This window comes from Muscardinus avellanarius (assembly GCF_963383645.1).
Source record: "Muscardinus avellanarius genome assembly, chromosome: 19".
Lineage (NCBI taxonomy): Eukaryota > Metazoa > Chordata > Mammalia > Rodentia > Gliridae > Muscardinus > Muscardinus avellanarius.
In genome coordinates, this window is record NC_137805.1 from 15984889 (window position 1) to 16001804 (window position 16916).

The following is a 16916-nucleotide window of genomic DNA, read 5'->3' on the forward strand; positions in this document are numbered from 1 at the left end:
GTGTGGCAAATGCTTCAGCCAAAAGTCCCACCTCATCATCCACCAGAGGACACACTCAGGCCAGAAGCCATATGTGTGCAGCGAGTGTGGCAAAGGCTTCAGGGAGAAGTCCACACTCACCAGACACCAGAGGACACACTCGGGCGAGAAGCCCTACATGTGCAGTGAGTGTGGCAAAGGCTTCAGCAAGAAGTCCACACTCACCAGACACCAGAGGACACATATGGGTGAGAAGCCATATGTGTGCAGTGAGTGTGGCAAAGGCTTCAGCCAGCATTCCTACCTCTTCTATCACCAGAGGATACACTCAGACGAGAAGGCATATGTGTGCAGTGAGTGTGGCAAAGGCTTCAGCCAGAAGTCCACACTCACCAGACACCAGAGGACACACTCGGGCGAGAAGCCGTATGTGTGCAGCGAGTGTGGAAAAGGCTTCAGCCAGAAGTCCTACCTCATCATCCACCAGAGGACACACTCGGGCGAGAAGCCATACGTGTGCAGTGAGTGTGGCAAAGGCTTCAGCCAGAAGTCCTATCTCATCATCCACCAGAGGACACACTCGGGCAAGAAGCCATATGTGTGCAGTGAGTGTGGCAAAGGATTCAGCCTGAAGTCCACACTCACCAGACACCAGAAGAGGACACACTCGGGCGAGAAGCCATACGTGTGCAGCGAGTGTGGCAAAGGCTTCAGCGAGAAGTCCTACCTCATCATCCACCAGAGGACACACTCGGGCAAGAAGCCATACGTGTGCAGCGAGTGTGGCAAAGGCTTCAGCAAGAAGTCCTACCTCATCATCCACTATAGGACACACTCGGGCAAGAAGCCATACATGTGCAGTGAGTGTGGCAAAGGCTTCATTCAGCCAGAAGTCCACACTCACCAGACACCATAGGACACACGCGGGCGTGAAGCTGTACGTGTGCAGTGAGTGTGGCAAAGGCTTCAGCCAGAAGTCCTACCTCATCATCCAACAGAGGACACACTCAGGCAAGAAGCCATACATGTGCAGTGAGTGCGGCAAAGGCTTCATCCGGAAGTCCCAACTCATCACCACCAGAGGACACACTCAGCGAGGAGCCCTACATGTGCAGTGAGTGCAGCAAAGGCTTCAGCGATAAGTCCCTCACCAGACACCAGAGGACACTCACCGCGAGAAGCCGTACCTGTGCAGTGAGTGTGGCAAAGGCTTCAGCCAGAAGTTCCAAGTCACCAGAGCACACACTCAGTGAGAAGCCATACGTGTGCCACGAGTGTGGCCGAGGCTATAACCACAAGTCCCAATTCATCATCCACTAGAGGACATACTCGGTGAGAAGCCTTACTTGTGCAGTGAGTGCAGCAAAGGCTTCAGTGATAAGTACACACTCACCACACACCAGAGGACACATACGGGTGAGAAGCCGTACGTGAGCAGCGAGTGTGAAAAAGGCTTGATCCACGAGTCCTACTTCATCATCCACCAGAGGACACACTCGGTGAGAAGCCATATGTGTGCAGCGAGTGTGGCAAAGGCTTCAGCGAGAAGACCAACTCACCAGAGGATACACTCGGGTGAGAAGCCGTACGTGTGCAGCGAGTGTGGCAAAGGCTTCAGCCAGGAGTCCATCTTTGTTAGACACTAGTGTACACACTCTAAGGAAAAGCCATACGTGTGCCAGGAGTGTGGCCGAGGCTTCAGCCACCAGGCAGGACTCATCAGCACCGGAGGAAGCACTCGCGGGAGAGGCCGTACACGTGCCGGCAGTGCCGCCTGGGCAGCAGCCAGTCAGCCTCACTCACACACAAGTGGGTGCACTTGGTAAGAGAGGCCGTGCGTGTGCAGAGAGTGTGGCCGAGGCTTTAGCCACAGGTCACACCTGGCCTTGCATCAGGTGCCACAGTGGGGGGAGGAGCCTCGTGCGTGCAGGAGCTGTGGGCAGGGCTGGGGCCAGAAGGCTCCCTCAGCAGACCTAGGAGGATGCAGCGCGCACACCACAAGCCGCCACTCCAGCTCCACTCAGAGGCCTGTCTGGGGCAGTCTTCGGGCCCCTTGTGTTCTCTTTGAAAGTGAGGGTGGAGGAGAGGACCAGTAGTCAATCTCTTTACGATTCCACGAAATGTAATAAAAAGCACCTTCCATCAGTGGTCTCAGAATGTCTTTGTGTTTTGTGGCCTTTATTTTAATTTTGCTTCATTACAGATCTGGAACCTTGACATGTTTATAAGAAATAAGAAATAATAACACATATTTTGAAATCTTAGGTGCACTATTGCGGGAGCCAGCCGGCAAAAGTACAGGTTCTGAAGAGAGGCGTGAGGATGAACAAGCATGGGAGGGTCGCCAGCAAACTCCTGGGCCGATATCTCTGCTGGCCGACAACCAGGTTTCTTTCTCTCCTGGTATTTATACAATTTCCAGCTTTGGGTTGCACAGGAATGCAATCATGAAAATCCAAAGCACATATATCACTTTGCGAGTCACACGGGAGCCTGGTACTACATAAACCTAATCTTAACTAGCAGACAGAACAGTTAGCATCAGTCATTCTGAGGGGTCTTATTTACTTAGACTCCATGACTCCAGACCTTGGTGACTCTGGGAAGGACAGTCAGAAGTGCACTTTTGAGTAAGGCTGAGACAAGATAAGGTAAAAGCCTTAATGGCTCCCCACACACTATTATGCAAGATTAAGTCCTTAGAAGGCGTAAGGATCGAGTCACTCATAGATCATAAAGTCTGCTTTTGTGTGGAGAGAGACTCTAGGAACTATATCGAGAGATTTCAAGTGAGGAGGAATCTCCAGGAAGAATGGCTTCCTCCTAACAAGTCCCACCTCAGCTGCCTCTTCTCTTGCGTTCTGAGATATTCCCTTTCTTGCTTTACTCTTAGCTCTCAAATATCTGTGTCGTCCTGTCTCAGACTCCCAAATACTGGAATTACAGCATGATCCTCTTTTTAATAAAGCTTGTATTGTAGTTATCCTATCTCTGTAATAACACTGTAGTCAGATGTGCATTTTTATTTCAATGTTCTTAAAACATCTCTGCACGGAGACTTGACGGAGATAACAAGGTACAATGAGAGAAAGTCTTTTTTCCTTCCTTGTGGATCTGGGACAGCCTTGTCAACTTGCCTGATCAAGCATAGAGCAGAGCCTAGCACGCACTTAGTGAGACTTGCAGCAACCTAGGAAGACCCTGTTTCAAACCAAAAAATAAAAGCGCCTTGGCATGCAGCTCTGAAGTAGAATGCCCCTGAGCTCAATCCCCAGTACCACAAAACAAACCACCACCACCGCCACAACAACAAAAAGTAGAACCAAAGGTGTGTTGGCGCACACCTACAATCCTACCCCTGAGGGAGGCTGAGCCAGGAGGATTGCGGGTGTGAGGGCAGCCTCAGCAACTGAGTGCAAACCTCAGCGACCTAGCAAGGCCCATTTCAAAATAAAAAAGCCTGGGGTGTGGCTGGGAGATAGACTGCCTCTGGCTTCAGTCCCAATCCCACCCTTGGCCCCTCCCCTCACATAACAGAAGTGATATTAAGGGGCCCCTGCGCTCGGTTCAGGAGAGGCCTTAAACTCTCCTCTTCAAACCCTGTTGCTGAGCTTGAGAACTCCAGCCACGGAGCGGCCTCATGGACGCCGGGCAGCGAGCGAGCTGCGTGGACGCTCTGTCCTGCCAGAGCTTCACAGGACGGGATCCCAGACGACGACTGCAGCTTCATGGGAGCTGCAATGAGGACCATTCAGCCGAGCCGAGTCAACCTGGGAGTGAGGATGATGCTTGAATTTCTGCTTTGAGTTCTGAATTGCAGGGCCGTCTGTAACACAACATAGAGAATTGACTTTTGTAAGCGGGAGTCAGTCTTAAATCATAATTTAAAAAAAGATCAAATTTGTCTGTACACAAATGAATTCTGAACTGGGCGTGGTGACACATACCTGTAATCTCAGAACCTGGGAGGCTCAGACCAGAGGATTACAGGTTCATCAACCTAGTAAGGCCCTCAGCAACTTAGACCTCATTTCAAAAAAAATAAAGGTGGTGCCCAGTAGTAATCTCAGCATTCAGGAGGCTGAGACAGGAGGATCTTAGTTCATGGTCAGCCTCAGCTGCTTGGTGAGGCCCTCTGCAACTCAGTGAGACCCTGTTTCAAAACAAAAATAGGACTGGTGTGTAGCTTGGAGGTCGAATGCCCCTGGGTTTCATCCCCAGTACTGCCAAAAAAGAAAAAAAAAAGTTAATTCTATGATGTGCTTCATAGTGAGAAATCTGACCCCTACCTGCTGCTGTCCACTTACTTAATTGTCCAGTGCTGGTGTTCATGTATTTGGGTTTGAGCATTGTCAAAATATACCTCAATGAGAAACAACTTTTTTTTTTTGAGAAAAGACTTCTTAAATTTCTTTTTTGTTTTTCAGGTGTGGGGATGGAACCCAGGGGCATTCTACCTCCGAGCTACACCCCCAGCCCTATTTTTCATCCCTTATTTTGACACAGAGTCTCTAGAACCGGGATTGCAGGTGTGTGCCACAGTGCTTAGCTCGTAACCACTTTTTGAGCAGCCCTCTACACAGGCCCTCTACCCAGTGCAGATGACTGCCCTCCAAACAAGTGCAGTCAGCCCACGCCCCCTCAGGCCTCTGCTGCGGCCGTGCAAACTACAACTCCCGTGAGGCAGCGCGGCCGCGACTACAGTTCCCAGCATGCTCCGCGAGGCGCCCCCCTGTCAGGGAAGGAGGCTTGGCACCGGGCGGCCGGGTGTCGCGGAAGTTAAAGACAGGAAGTGACCTTCTGGGATGGCAGCCTCTGAAGTGACACCTGCGGCTCAAATAGATCAGCTGGATATAGCAGGAGGCCTGGAGAACTTGCCCGTGAGCGTGTGGCCGCCGGGGGCGGGGCCAGCGCCCTTCCAGGTAAGGGTGGCTGCAATGAATTTTGATCAATCAAAAAATAATCCCCACGCCGGGCGTGGTGGCGCACGCTTGTAATCCCCGCGCTTGGGAGGCAGAGACAGGAGGATCGCGCAGGATCGAAGCCAGCCGCGCGCGCTGGCTTAGGAGACCCTGTTTCCAAATAAAAAATGTAAAAAAGGTCTGGGAGTGTAACTCGGAGGTTGAAGGGCTTCCAGCAACCCCAGTACCACCAAAAAAAAAAAAAAATCCCCAAAGAAAAGTATAATGCAGTACATTAAGCTCCACTCCTGGGCAGTCTCGTTCTCGCTGTGATGATTCCTAAAGAAAAGTATAATGCAATACAGTAACATCCACTAGAGGGCAGTCTCACAGTTGCTGAGATGATCCCCAAAGAAAGTAAAATGCAATACATTAACCTCCAGTAGAGGGCAGTCTCGTTCTCGCTGAAATTATCCCCAAAGAAAAGTAAAATGCAATACATTGACCTCCAGTAGAGGGCAGTCTCGTCACTGAAATGATCCCCAAGGGAAAGTATAATGCAAAACATTAACTTCCACTAGAGGGCCGTCTCACTCTCACTGAGAAGATCCCCAAAGAAAAGTATACTGCAAAACATTACCTTCCATTAGAGGGCAGTGTTGTTCTTGCTGAGATGATCCCCAAAGAGTAATTCAGTACATTAACCTCCACTAGAGGGCAGTCTCGTCGCTGAAATGATCCCCAAAGAAAAGTACAATGCAATACATTGACCTCCACTAGAAGGCAGTCTCGCAATCACTGAAATGATCCCCAAAGAAAAGTACAATGCAAAATACTAACCTCCACTCGAGGGCCGTCTCATTCTCACTGAGAAGATCCCCAAAGAAAAGTATAATGCAAAACATTAACTTCCAATAGAGGGCAGTGTTTTCTCCCTGAAATAATCCCCAAAGAAAAGTAAAATGAAAGACAGTAAGCTCCACTAGAGGGCAGTCTCGCTCTCGCTGAGATGATCCCCAAAGAAAAGTAAAATGCAATACATTAACCTCCACTACACTGGAGTCTAAACTCGCTGAAATGATCCCCAAAGAAAAGTATAATTCCATACATTAACCTCCACTAGAGGTCAGGCTTGCTCTCGCTGAGATGATCCCCAAAGAAAAGTAAATGCTAAACAGTGACCTCCACTACGGCTATTCCTTCGAGTGTGTCCACTAGTGTCCAACAGAGATGGACTCCTGGCTGAAGCCTTTGCTGTACTCGTGGCACACGTCCGGCTTCTTTCTGCAGTGCTTCTTCTCGTGGACGATAAAGTGGGACTTCCACCTAAAGCCTCACCTGCCGCAGCCGAGTGCGTCTTCACATGGGTGGGAAGTTGCGGCAGACTGGCTCAGCTGGGCACTGAATATGGGCACTGAGTCCGTTCGGAACGGAGTTTCTCAGAAAGGTGGACAAAGGTTTCGGTTATAGTTCTGCAGCCACTTCTCTGCAGCGATTTTTTCCCTATTTTTTTATGAAATAAACTCCTTTAAGTTCCTGTTCACGACGCTAAAAGTGGAGATTCCTCTCCAGGAAAAAAAAAATCTGAAACGATTGACACGGACAAATGCCTCTTGTGCAATTGACACTGTATTCTAGGCACAAGATTTTTTTGTACTTCCCTATTTCCCCGTGATTCCCTAGTAGTAAAGTGCAAACATCCAAAAAACAATAGTGAGATATACATGTAAATCACCAACCCTGAACAAGACAAAAGCAAGGCCTGTGACAGCCCAGGTCTTTGTGATTGAAATCAGTCCCATGACCCTGCAGGTGGGTCTTGTGCTTTAAGTCAGCCCCTTTGGCCTTGCCTTGGCCTTGCAGCTGCAGAGGCTTTTAGTGGGCAAACTCCAGAGGAACAAAAGTCACACCCAAAATCCCTTGAAGAATTCAGCTTTTAAGAGTTTTCTTTAACCCTTTTGAAACCTTTTATTCCTAGGGCTTAGTCCAAAGTCCTTCTCTATCTAGCAACCTCCTTTGAACTGAATGGGGACGAAGTCGGAGATTCCAGCTTTCATACGTGTAGTTGGCATAGGGAAATCCGTGTACATTTATGATGATTTAGAGGCTTTCGATGAATGTCTGTTGGATTTTGTCTATAATACCATCTGCTGTCTGAACGCTTCACCCTATTAAACACTTAAAATATATTTTAGTAGACAGGGCCCAAAAAACAACATGAAGTTTTTATTATATGTCTTTTGTTCTGTCATAACTATTTTAACCAGGTGGTGTCGCCCTGTCTGCAGGCAGTGCTATTATTAGGTGCAAAGGTCAAGATTCCTCCTAGCTCTCTGCTCTATTGTAATGATTAGAATGAAGGTCACAGACAGGGAGGAATTCTGCATTTGTAATTGCTGTAGCAGGAATGCTTCCACAGGATCTGAATTCTGACTAGAATTACGTCTTTGAGCAAAGCCGAGGGTGTTTAGAGGCTTAGACAAATTACTAGAAAATTTATTTTCCACAGACTCAGTTTCTCTCACAGTCCTGATCTTATATCACCGGAGCAATTCGTGTGGAAAGTTAAAAGAATCATTACCAAAAGAATAATAGTTATGAAAGAATATCTAGGAGTGGGGGAGTACTTTGGCCAGAGACAACACTTTCCCTCAGGGCTCTGCTTTCTTTAAGCCAGCCAAATTTTTTAAAAATTATTTTTATTGGTGCATTGTAATCATACATCACATTGGAATACAAGACTTGAGAGGATATACAAGCACACATCATCCAATTAGCCCTCATCCAGTCCCCATCGCATTCCCTCCCCCTCCCTCGATCCCATGCTTGTTTGGTGATTAACTTTGATACATATGTTTATGTTCCTCCTGCTTTTTAAAGAGGCTCCATCCTCTCCTATTCCATACCCTCTGATTGGTCACCTTAATTGCTTCACTATAGGGCCCTTTCTATAGCTCGACCACTTCCTCTTGCCCCTATCCTCCTAGTTATTGCTGATTAGGGGAAGCATCTGGGTTTAATTATCTGCAATATTTCTTTGTGCATGCCGTGTTGCAAATACCGATCCCACTCTTGATGTCCCCATTTGTGGCCTGGCACACATATGTCTTCTTGCCCGAGTGTGTCCTCTGGTGGATGATGAGGCGGAACTTCCGGCTAAAGCCTCTGTCACACTCACTGCACACATATGGCTTCTCGCCTGAGAGTGTCCTCTGGTGGATGATGAGCTGCAACTTCCGGCTGAAACTTTTTCCACACTCACTGCATACATACGGCTTCTCATCTTAGTGTGTCCTCTGGTGTCTGGTGAGTATGGACTTCAGGCTTAAGCCGTTGCCACACTCACTGCACACGTAGGGGTTCTCGTCCGAGTGTGTCCTCTGGTCAATGATGAGGTGGGACTTACGTTTACAGCCTTGCCCACACTCGTGGCACAGGTATGGCTTCTCACCTGAGAGTACCCTCTGGTGGTAGATGAGTTTGGACTTCTGGCTGAGTCCTTTGCCGCAGTCCTGGCACACGTACAGCTTCTCGCCTGAGTGCGTCATCTGGTGGATAATGAGGGGGGACTTTTGGTTGAAGCCTTTGCCACACTCACTGCACACATATGGCTTCTCACCAGAGTGTGTCCTCTGGTGGATGATGAGGTGGGACTTACGGTTAAAGCCTCACCCACATTCTTGGCACACATAGGGCTTCTTGCCTGAGTGCGTCTTCTGGTGGATGATGAGGGAGGACTTCTCGCTGAAGCCTTTGCCACACTCACTGCACACGTAGGGCTTCTCGCCCGAGTGTGTCCTCTGGTGGATGATGAGGTAGGACTTACGGCTGAAGCCTTTGCCACACTCACTGCACACATAGGGCTTCTCGCCCGAGTGTGTCCTCTGGTGGATGATGAGGTAGGACTTCTGGCAGAAGCCTTTGCCACACTCACTGCACACGTAGGGCTTCTCGCCCGAGTGTGTACTCTGGTGGTTGACGAGGTGGTAATTCCGGCTGAAGCCTTTGCCGCACTCACTGCACACGTAGGGCTTCTCGCCCGAGTGTGTCCTCTGGTGGATGATGAGGTGGGACTTACGGTTAAAGCCTCGCCCGCATTCAAGGCACACATAGGGCTTCTCGCCTGAGTGGGTAATCAGGTGTCTAACCAAGGTCGACTTCAGAGTAAAGCCTTTGCTGCAGTCTTGGCACACAAACGGCTTCCCACCCAAGTGCGTCCTCTGGTGGATGGTGAGAATAAACTTCAGCCTGAAGCCTCGCCCGCACTCTTGGCACAAAAATGGCTTCTCGCCTGAGTGCGGCCTCTGGTGGATGATGAGGGAAGCCTTCCGTGTAAAGCATCGCCCGCACTCGCCACACACAAAGGGCTTCTTCCACGAGTGCAGCTTCTGGTGCCTGGTCAGGCACGTCATCAGAATGAAGCCCTTCTCACACACACCGCACACGTATGGCTTCTCCCCCGAGTGTGTCCTCTGGTGACTGAGCGGGCCGGTCATCTTGCTGGAACGCAGTCTGCGTTGGCCACAGGCAACTGCTCCAAGACCTAGGCCTTCTGCCCTCATCAGCACCTTGTCGGAGTTTTTGGGGGTCCTCGTCTGAGCCAGGCTATCCTTCATCCCCAGTGCTCTGATGTGATGCTGGGAGCTACCTGGTGGCCTCTGGGGTGGCCTGGGAAATTCTCCAAAAGTACTTTTCTTGGGCCTACCAAACCGAGACTTGGAGCCTTCTCTGTCTTGATCTTCTGCTCTGTCGCTCCAGGATCTATCGTCCGAGGCTCGCTGCTCCTTCTGGTCCTCCGCGTGTGGGTCCCCAGGTGCAACAAGTCTTTCTGCACATAAGCATGTGAAGATCCAGGGGCAGTGGCCACACAGCACCTTTTGCTCCAGAGATTTCTGGTTGGAGAAATCAGGAGGGCAGAGAGTAATGGAGTGCTGGGGCGGGTTTAGTCCTGCCAGAGAAAGAGAAGGCCAAGTCAGATGGAACTCAATTGATGGTGAGACTTGACCACATTCTTCAAATCCTTAATAGCAAATGTTACTGACCAAGAGGTACTTTATTTATTTATTTATTTGTTTGTTTATTTATTTATTTATTTATTTATTTATTTATTTATTTAGTGGGTCTGGGGATGGAACACAGAGGCATTTGACCTCCAAGCTACACACCCTGCCCAATTTTTTATTCTTGTTATTTTGAAACAGGGTCTCACTGAGTTGCAGACGACCTCACTAAGTAGCTCAGGCTTTCTGCGAACTGCAATCCTCAGGTCTCAGCCTCCCAGATGCTGGGATTACAAGCGTGCGCCACCACGCCCGGCTCCAAGAGGTACTGTATATGACCAACTTTCCAGCCCAACAGTACAGCTCAACAGACAGGGGACAGCAAAGGCATCACAGGCACTCTTGGGTGTATAAATAGGGACAACATCGACAGTCTACATGATTCTCACTACGATAACCTTCCAACGCACAGCAACACACACAGAAACCACGCCTGAAACTTGGGTTCTTTTTTCTCACTGAGAGCTAGCTAACCAGTGAACTGTGCTCGTCTGATCAAGAGATAGGTAGAGGGCACAGTCATCTGCACTGGGTAGAGGGCCCGTGTAGAGGGCTGCTCAAAAAGTGGTTACAAGCTAAGCACTGTGGCACACACCTGCAATCCCGGTTCTAGAGACTGTGTGTCAAAATACGGGATAAAAAATAGGGCTAGGGGTGTAGCTCGGAGGAGGAATGCCCCTGAGTTCCATCCCCAATACTGCAAAAAAAAATAATAAAAAACAGGGCTGGGAGTACAGCTTGGAGGTAGAATGTCCCTCAGGTCAATATCCAGTACCACAATAAATGATTACATACATACATACATACATACATACATACATAACATATGAGCTGGGTGTGGTGGCTCATGCTTGTAATCCCCGTGCTTGGGAGGTGGAGACAGGAGGATCGCGCTCGTTCGAAGCCAGCCGTGCTGGCTTAAGAGACCCTATTTCCAAATAAAAAATATAAAATAGGTCTGGGAGTGTAGCTCAGAGGTAGAAGGGCTTCCAGGAACCCCAGTACCACAAAATACAATAAATTAAAATAAATAAAATAAAATAAATAAATATAAAAAATGAATAAATAAAAAATAACATCTTAAATAAAAATTCATGGTCTAAGTTGGGCATGGTGGTGCATGCTTGGAATTTTAGTATTTGGGAGGCAGCGACAGGAGGATTGCGGTTCATGAACAGGCTCTGTGACTTGGTGAGGCCCTTCACAACTTAGTGAGACCCTGTTTGACTAAGAGCAGGGCAGGGGTGTTGCTCAGAGGTAGAATGAACCTAGGTTCAATCTTCACAAACACAAAAACTTAAAAATGCAAAGGACCATTACACAAGAGTCACTGATACCTGAGAACTGCTGCGCTCTTAGGTTTTACATCAAGTAGTACTTGATGAAGAAGAATACGGAAAGTTAAGGATGTATATGATATTTGGAACAGGGGTCAGTCAACTTTTTCTTAATGAAACTAAATAGTTTAAGTTTTAAGGGCTGAAAGAAAAAATGAAGGACGTTATATTAATTTTTACATAACCTTTTTTTTTTTTGTTCCTGGTGATGGAACTCAGAGACACTGTACCCCCGATCCACACCCCTAGCTGTATTTTTTAAGTCTTTTCATTTATTTATTTATTTATTTATTTATTTATTTATTTATAAACAGGGTCTCACTGAGTTGCGAAGGGCCTCGCTAAGTAGCTGGAGCTGTCAGTGAACCATGATCCTCTCATCTCAGCCTCCCCAAGACTGGGATTACAAGCGTGCGCCACCACGCCTGGCAGTTTACATAACCATGGAAAAGTGTACAAACCACTCTTAGCTTCAGTTGCTTTGAGCACTCCAATTAAATTTCTCAACTGACTTTTAAGCTTTATGTCTCCCACTGGGCTTTGTTTTCTTTATATCATTCACTTTCTGCTCTATTCTTCTTGATCTTTTCTAAAAAGATGATAACAAAAGAGAAAAAAACACACAAACATGTTCAAGAGTTACCCCGGGAAGGCCAGGGCTTCCTGGAGGAGGAAGGCGACAGGAGACCCAGGGAAGCCCTCAGGGGGTGAGGATGAGGTCTGGAGGGGAGGCCGAGCCAGGCAATGTGAACGCAGGCCGAGAGCTCCAGAGCGCAGCTCCCTGCACTCGGGCTCGGTGCCGCCTCCCTCCGGCCTCTCGGCTGCTCACACCCTGCATCCTGGAGCTCACTGGCCCAGTTTCCTGCCACTCACCCGCACGGGAGGCTGGCGCGCATCTGCTCTCTTCTCTCCACGCCTCTTTCCCTTGCTCCAGCTGGACGATCAGCTTTGGTTTAGAAAACGCAATTCCTGCACACAGGAAAGGAAGACAAGATGACCTGACATCGTGGGTCAAGGGCCAGGGAAGAATTCAGAGGCAAGCCAGGTGAGGAGCTTGAAAGGGTGCGGCAAGGACCTGAATGAGTGGGGCCGATCCACTCACGGAGGCGCTGATTCTGTTCCAAGCCAGGTGGATGAACACCGCCGTCACCCTTCATGGAAAATAAGTTACTAAGGAAGAGAGCCCAGCTCAGAGGAAAAGGCCCAGAAATGCAGAGTATCAGCCAGAGCGCATGTGCGTGTGCGTACACACACACACACACACACACACACACACACACACTTTCAATTCGACAAACCTTACCTTAATGGGAGAAACAAAATATTTTTGCTTTTGAGTGCAACCCAAAGACCAAGTTAAAAATAAACATTGCTAGCCAGGCATGGTGGCACACACTTGTGGTCCCAGTACTTAGAAGACTGCGACAGGAGGATCTCATGTTTATGGCCAGCTCAGTAACTTAGTGAGGTCCTGTTTCAAAATAAAATAGCGCTAGGGTGCAGCTTGGAGGTAGAATGCCCCTGGGTTTAATCTCCAGTACCATAAAGAGAGCAAAGGAAAGAGAAAGCAAGAGAGAGAGGGAGATTGTTGCCTCAAGTATATCCTCAACTGGAGGAAATGACAGTCTTAAGGACACCACACTTACCCAGAGAGACCAGGTTTCTGTAGTTCTCCAGCATCACCTCCCTGTACAGGGTCCTCTGATCAGGGCTCAGCAGGCTCCACTCCTCCTGGGAGAAATACACGGCCACATCCCTGAATGCCATGAGTGCCTGGAACACAGACACGGCCCTGCTCACCTGAGGCCTGGCCTTGCTCGGGTGAGGGCCAGGGAGCAGACTGCTCTGGGAGGCAGGGGGCCTCTAGATCCTGCCTTGACTGCACCGCTGCTGCCATGGGTGCTGACACCTTTAAACCCTGTCCCTATCCAGCCAGCTGCACTTGTGAACACACACATTCAACGTCCTGGGTGGCCTGCTTGGGGTGTACATGAAAATGAAAAATCCCTAAGTTTTGAGAACTTTAGCTCTAGGCAGAAGAGCAAACAATATAAAAAAAATTAAACGCTAGTCAAGTACAATAGACTAAACTTTAAATATTTAAAAGGACAGTGATCGTATTGGTGCTGGGGGATCTAAGGAACTGAACTCATACAGTTCCACAATGGCAAAGACTAAACCACAGCCCAGCCTTTTCTGATTCCCACAGACCGCGGCCTGCTCTGGTTGAGCTCATGAGAAGTGGCCACGTATGTACAGCACAGTGTCTGAGGGGGAGGCCTCCTCCCCACCAGTGAAGGCCGCCATTCTCTTCCACTATGCAGTGTGAGGGCCATGGAAACCCACGTCTGAATGTTGTTCAAAGCAGCACACAGCCAGGCAGGAGAACCGACAGCTGCCGAGAGAGGAATGCGGGACTATGGGTGGAGGAGCAGTGAGGGGACCACTGAGCTCTGTGCTCCCTGGAGAAGCTCTCATCGTTAGAGCCTCTTTTCCTGGAGGAACCAGCTGGAGCTCCGATCCGTGGAGAGAACACTGCGGGAAACGCTAATATTGAACGCAGAAAACCTGCACATGGTTCAAGAGGCAAAGGCAGAGGCCCTCACCTGAGCTGGGCAGTCAGGAGCCCAGGAGTCCTCCCTCTCCCCAGCAGGCAGTTCTCCTGGGCAGCCAGGGTCACAGGACACAGAGCAAGAACAAAAAGTGTTCAGCGAAGTCACTGGGAATCCTCCAGGGCCAACATAGCGGCACCTCCTCCTCCTTAAGCACCAGGGAGGGACCTGCCACAGAAGACAAGGACAGGCTGCGAGCGGCTTCCTAGGCGCAGAGCTGGGATGTGGTCTAGGAGCTGAGCCTGCCAGCGGCGGCAGTGGAGTTCACGTGTAATCCCAGCATCTCAGGAGGCTGAGGAAGAAGGATTGCAACCTTGAGGCCAGCCAGGAAACTTAGTGAGACCCTGTTTCAAAATTTAAAAAGATAAAAAAAAAACAAACATCTGGGGTGCAACTCAGTGGCAGAGCATTCCTAAATTCATTCCCAGAACCACAAGAAGGAAAGAAAGAGAGGATGGCAAGCAAGGAGGGAGGTATGGAGCCTCTTCTGACACGCTGTCAACACTGAGCACGAAGCCTTCCTCTGCTACTGAAGATGAAAGGAAAGACGTGCTGAGCTCGTACTACACAGAGACTGTTCCAGACACCGCGTCGCGCCTCATCTGTCCTTACAACAGCCCCATCAAGAAGCCGTGGTACCACTTCACAGACGAGAACACTGAGGCACAGTGAGATCAGTCTCTCGCCCCTGGTGACAAATTATAAAGCGACAAGCTGCAGAGATCTGGCTGTGGAGACGAGGCTCTTCAAGGCTGTTGGAGTCTGTGAGATGAGTCAAGCTGGTCACGAGGCTCTTCAGTGTGGATTCTGCGTGATAAGTCTGGGGAGGGCCACCTGCTTCTGGGCACCTGCCGTTTCTCATTGTAAAACATGAAAATGGGACATAAAATCCTGTGGGTTTTGTGGCCAACGCCAGCCCCCTGGACCTTGCAAGACTTGCCAAAGAAGCCCCAGCTCGACCGCCTCCTCCAAGGCCAAACCCAGGGACGGTCAGACAGATTGATACCCTAGATCGTGCCAACATGGCCACCCCATGCCCAGTCAAAACCACGCTTGTCCGCTTAAGCCACGTGCCCTGCGCCCTGCCTTAGAAAGGCAGGATTGAAACCAAGGGGTCTTTCTATTCCGGGTTCTTTTCCAGTGGATATCGACGAACTCTGAGGACTAGGAAGAGTACAGAAATATGAAAGCTTCTTTTAGGTTAGGGAAAGATAAGGCAACAGAACAGATAAGAGCAAAGACAGAGTACAAAGGGGGGTCCTGAAAATAGTGATCCCGACACCCTTGGGAAGTAGAGTGTGTGTGTGTTACTGGAGAGGGAACCCGCGGCATTCTACCTTCGTGCTAAATCCCCAGCCCTAGTTTTCATTCTTCATTTTGAAACAGGGTACAAGAGGGCTTTTTAACATACCTGAGGGTTTCTATCAGCTTTTTTTTTTTTTTTTTTTGGTGGTACTGGGGGTGGAACCCAGGGCCTTTTCTACCTCCGGGCTATACTCCCAGACCTATTTTATACTTTATGTAGAAACAGGGTCTAAGTTGCTGGGAGCCTCACTCAGTGGCTGAGGCTGCCTTCAACCTGTGCCATCCTCCTGTCTCAGCCTCCCAAGCGCGGGGAGTACAAGCGTGCACCGCCACGCCGGCTTCTATCTGCTTTTTTATGATTAGTCAGAATTGGGTTGGGGGACCGCGGCTTCTGCAGTGTCAGCCCTTCACCTGAACCACCTGGGGGCCGCTGGGGCCTGGTTCCGTGGCCTCGCACTCTCACCCTCTGCTCACCTCGCCAAGCTCACTGGGGACGCAGATGGCCACTTTAAAGCTTTCTGTTCCTGGCCCTCGGCCCTGCCTCTGATCAGGCCTGACCACCACCAGCTCGGAAGCCAACGAACCACCGGACCTGGCGCCAGGGACAGTCCCGTCGCCTGCGATCTCAGACCCCTACCACCCCACGCCCCAAGCCCCCGACCCTGCAGCCCTACGGCATGAGCAACCCCGTCGCCATGTCGGATTTCACCCCAGGCCGAGTCTCTCCGCCACGAGAACCCTAGGACAGAGGCCTGGCCGCGCACTCACCTCCCACCACTCGCAGCTCACTGCAAGTTACTTCTCCAGAGGCAGCGCTGCCACGGGCTCCGCCACCCACGGCCGGCTCGTCCGCACGGCGCTGCGGGCTCTCCTCCAAGCAGAAAAGGGCAGGGCTAGCGAGGGGCTCCGGCCTCCGGCCTCACTCACCACCGCCGGGAGGAACGAGGGGTGGTCTGCCCCTTAGCGCGGGCTCTCCACAAGAAGTTTGCCTGGACTACAACTCCCAGGATCCTCTGCGCGGCGGACCTCACCTCCCAAGATGCTCCGCGGCTGCCATTGGGTCGCTGGGTGTGTCTCTGGGTGACGAGATAGGGCCAGTTGGAGATGGCGGCCTATTTAATTTAAAATCACACTCATTAGTCATGAAGAGACTCTCAGATGATGCTCCGCCTTGCTGAGTAAATGCTCTGTGCTTCTCATAGACTACAAGTCCCAGCGAGCCCTGCAGGGACTTCCACATTCGGCCGCGCCCCTTGGCAAGCTGAAGTGCCCAACCAGGCGGCGCTTTGGCGCTTTTAGTGGAGCAGAAGTTCACAGCGGTCTTTTACCTGGACTTGGGCAGGTCCTAGGGCCTTGTTCTCCCATCCAGCGCTATGCAGTTGGAAATCAGTGCCCATACTCCGGGGTCGCGGGCAGGTGGATCCCTATCCAGCTTGTTTACAATTGAGGAGGTGGCCCTGGGGACTGAACCCGTGGTTGCTGGAGGCTTGCCTGGAACTTCAAACCTTCAGTCTCAACTCCAAGTCCTGAGATTACAGGTGTGCACCATCGCCGCGCCTGTCCTTATATACTTTTCCCTTTTTTGCAGTACTGGATATTGAACCCAGGGGCATTCTACCTCTGAGCTACTATCTTGTTTTTTAATCCTTTATTTTTAAGCAGGCCTCACTAAGTAGCTGAGGCTGGCTGCTAACTTGTGATTACTCCTGTCTCAACCTCCCA

The 16916-nt window shown here is 50.1% G+C and overlaps 1 pseudogene across 1 annotated transcript in view; it reads left to right on the forward strand.

The window, feature by feature from the left end:
- Positions 1 to 4784: 4784 nt before the first annotated feature.
- The window catches only part of LOC308277274 (histone-lysine N-methyltransferase SETMAR-like), a 111165-nt pseudogene continuing 99033 nt past the window's right edge, over positions 4785 to 16916 (forward strand). Inside the window, exon 1 of the transcript in view lies at positions 4785 to 4901. The product of the transcript in view is annotated as a histone-lysine N-methyltransferase SETMAR-like (transcript). The remainder of the gene's footprint in view (positions 4902 to 16916) is intronic.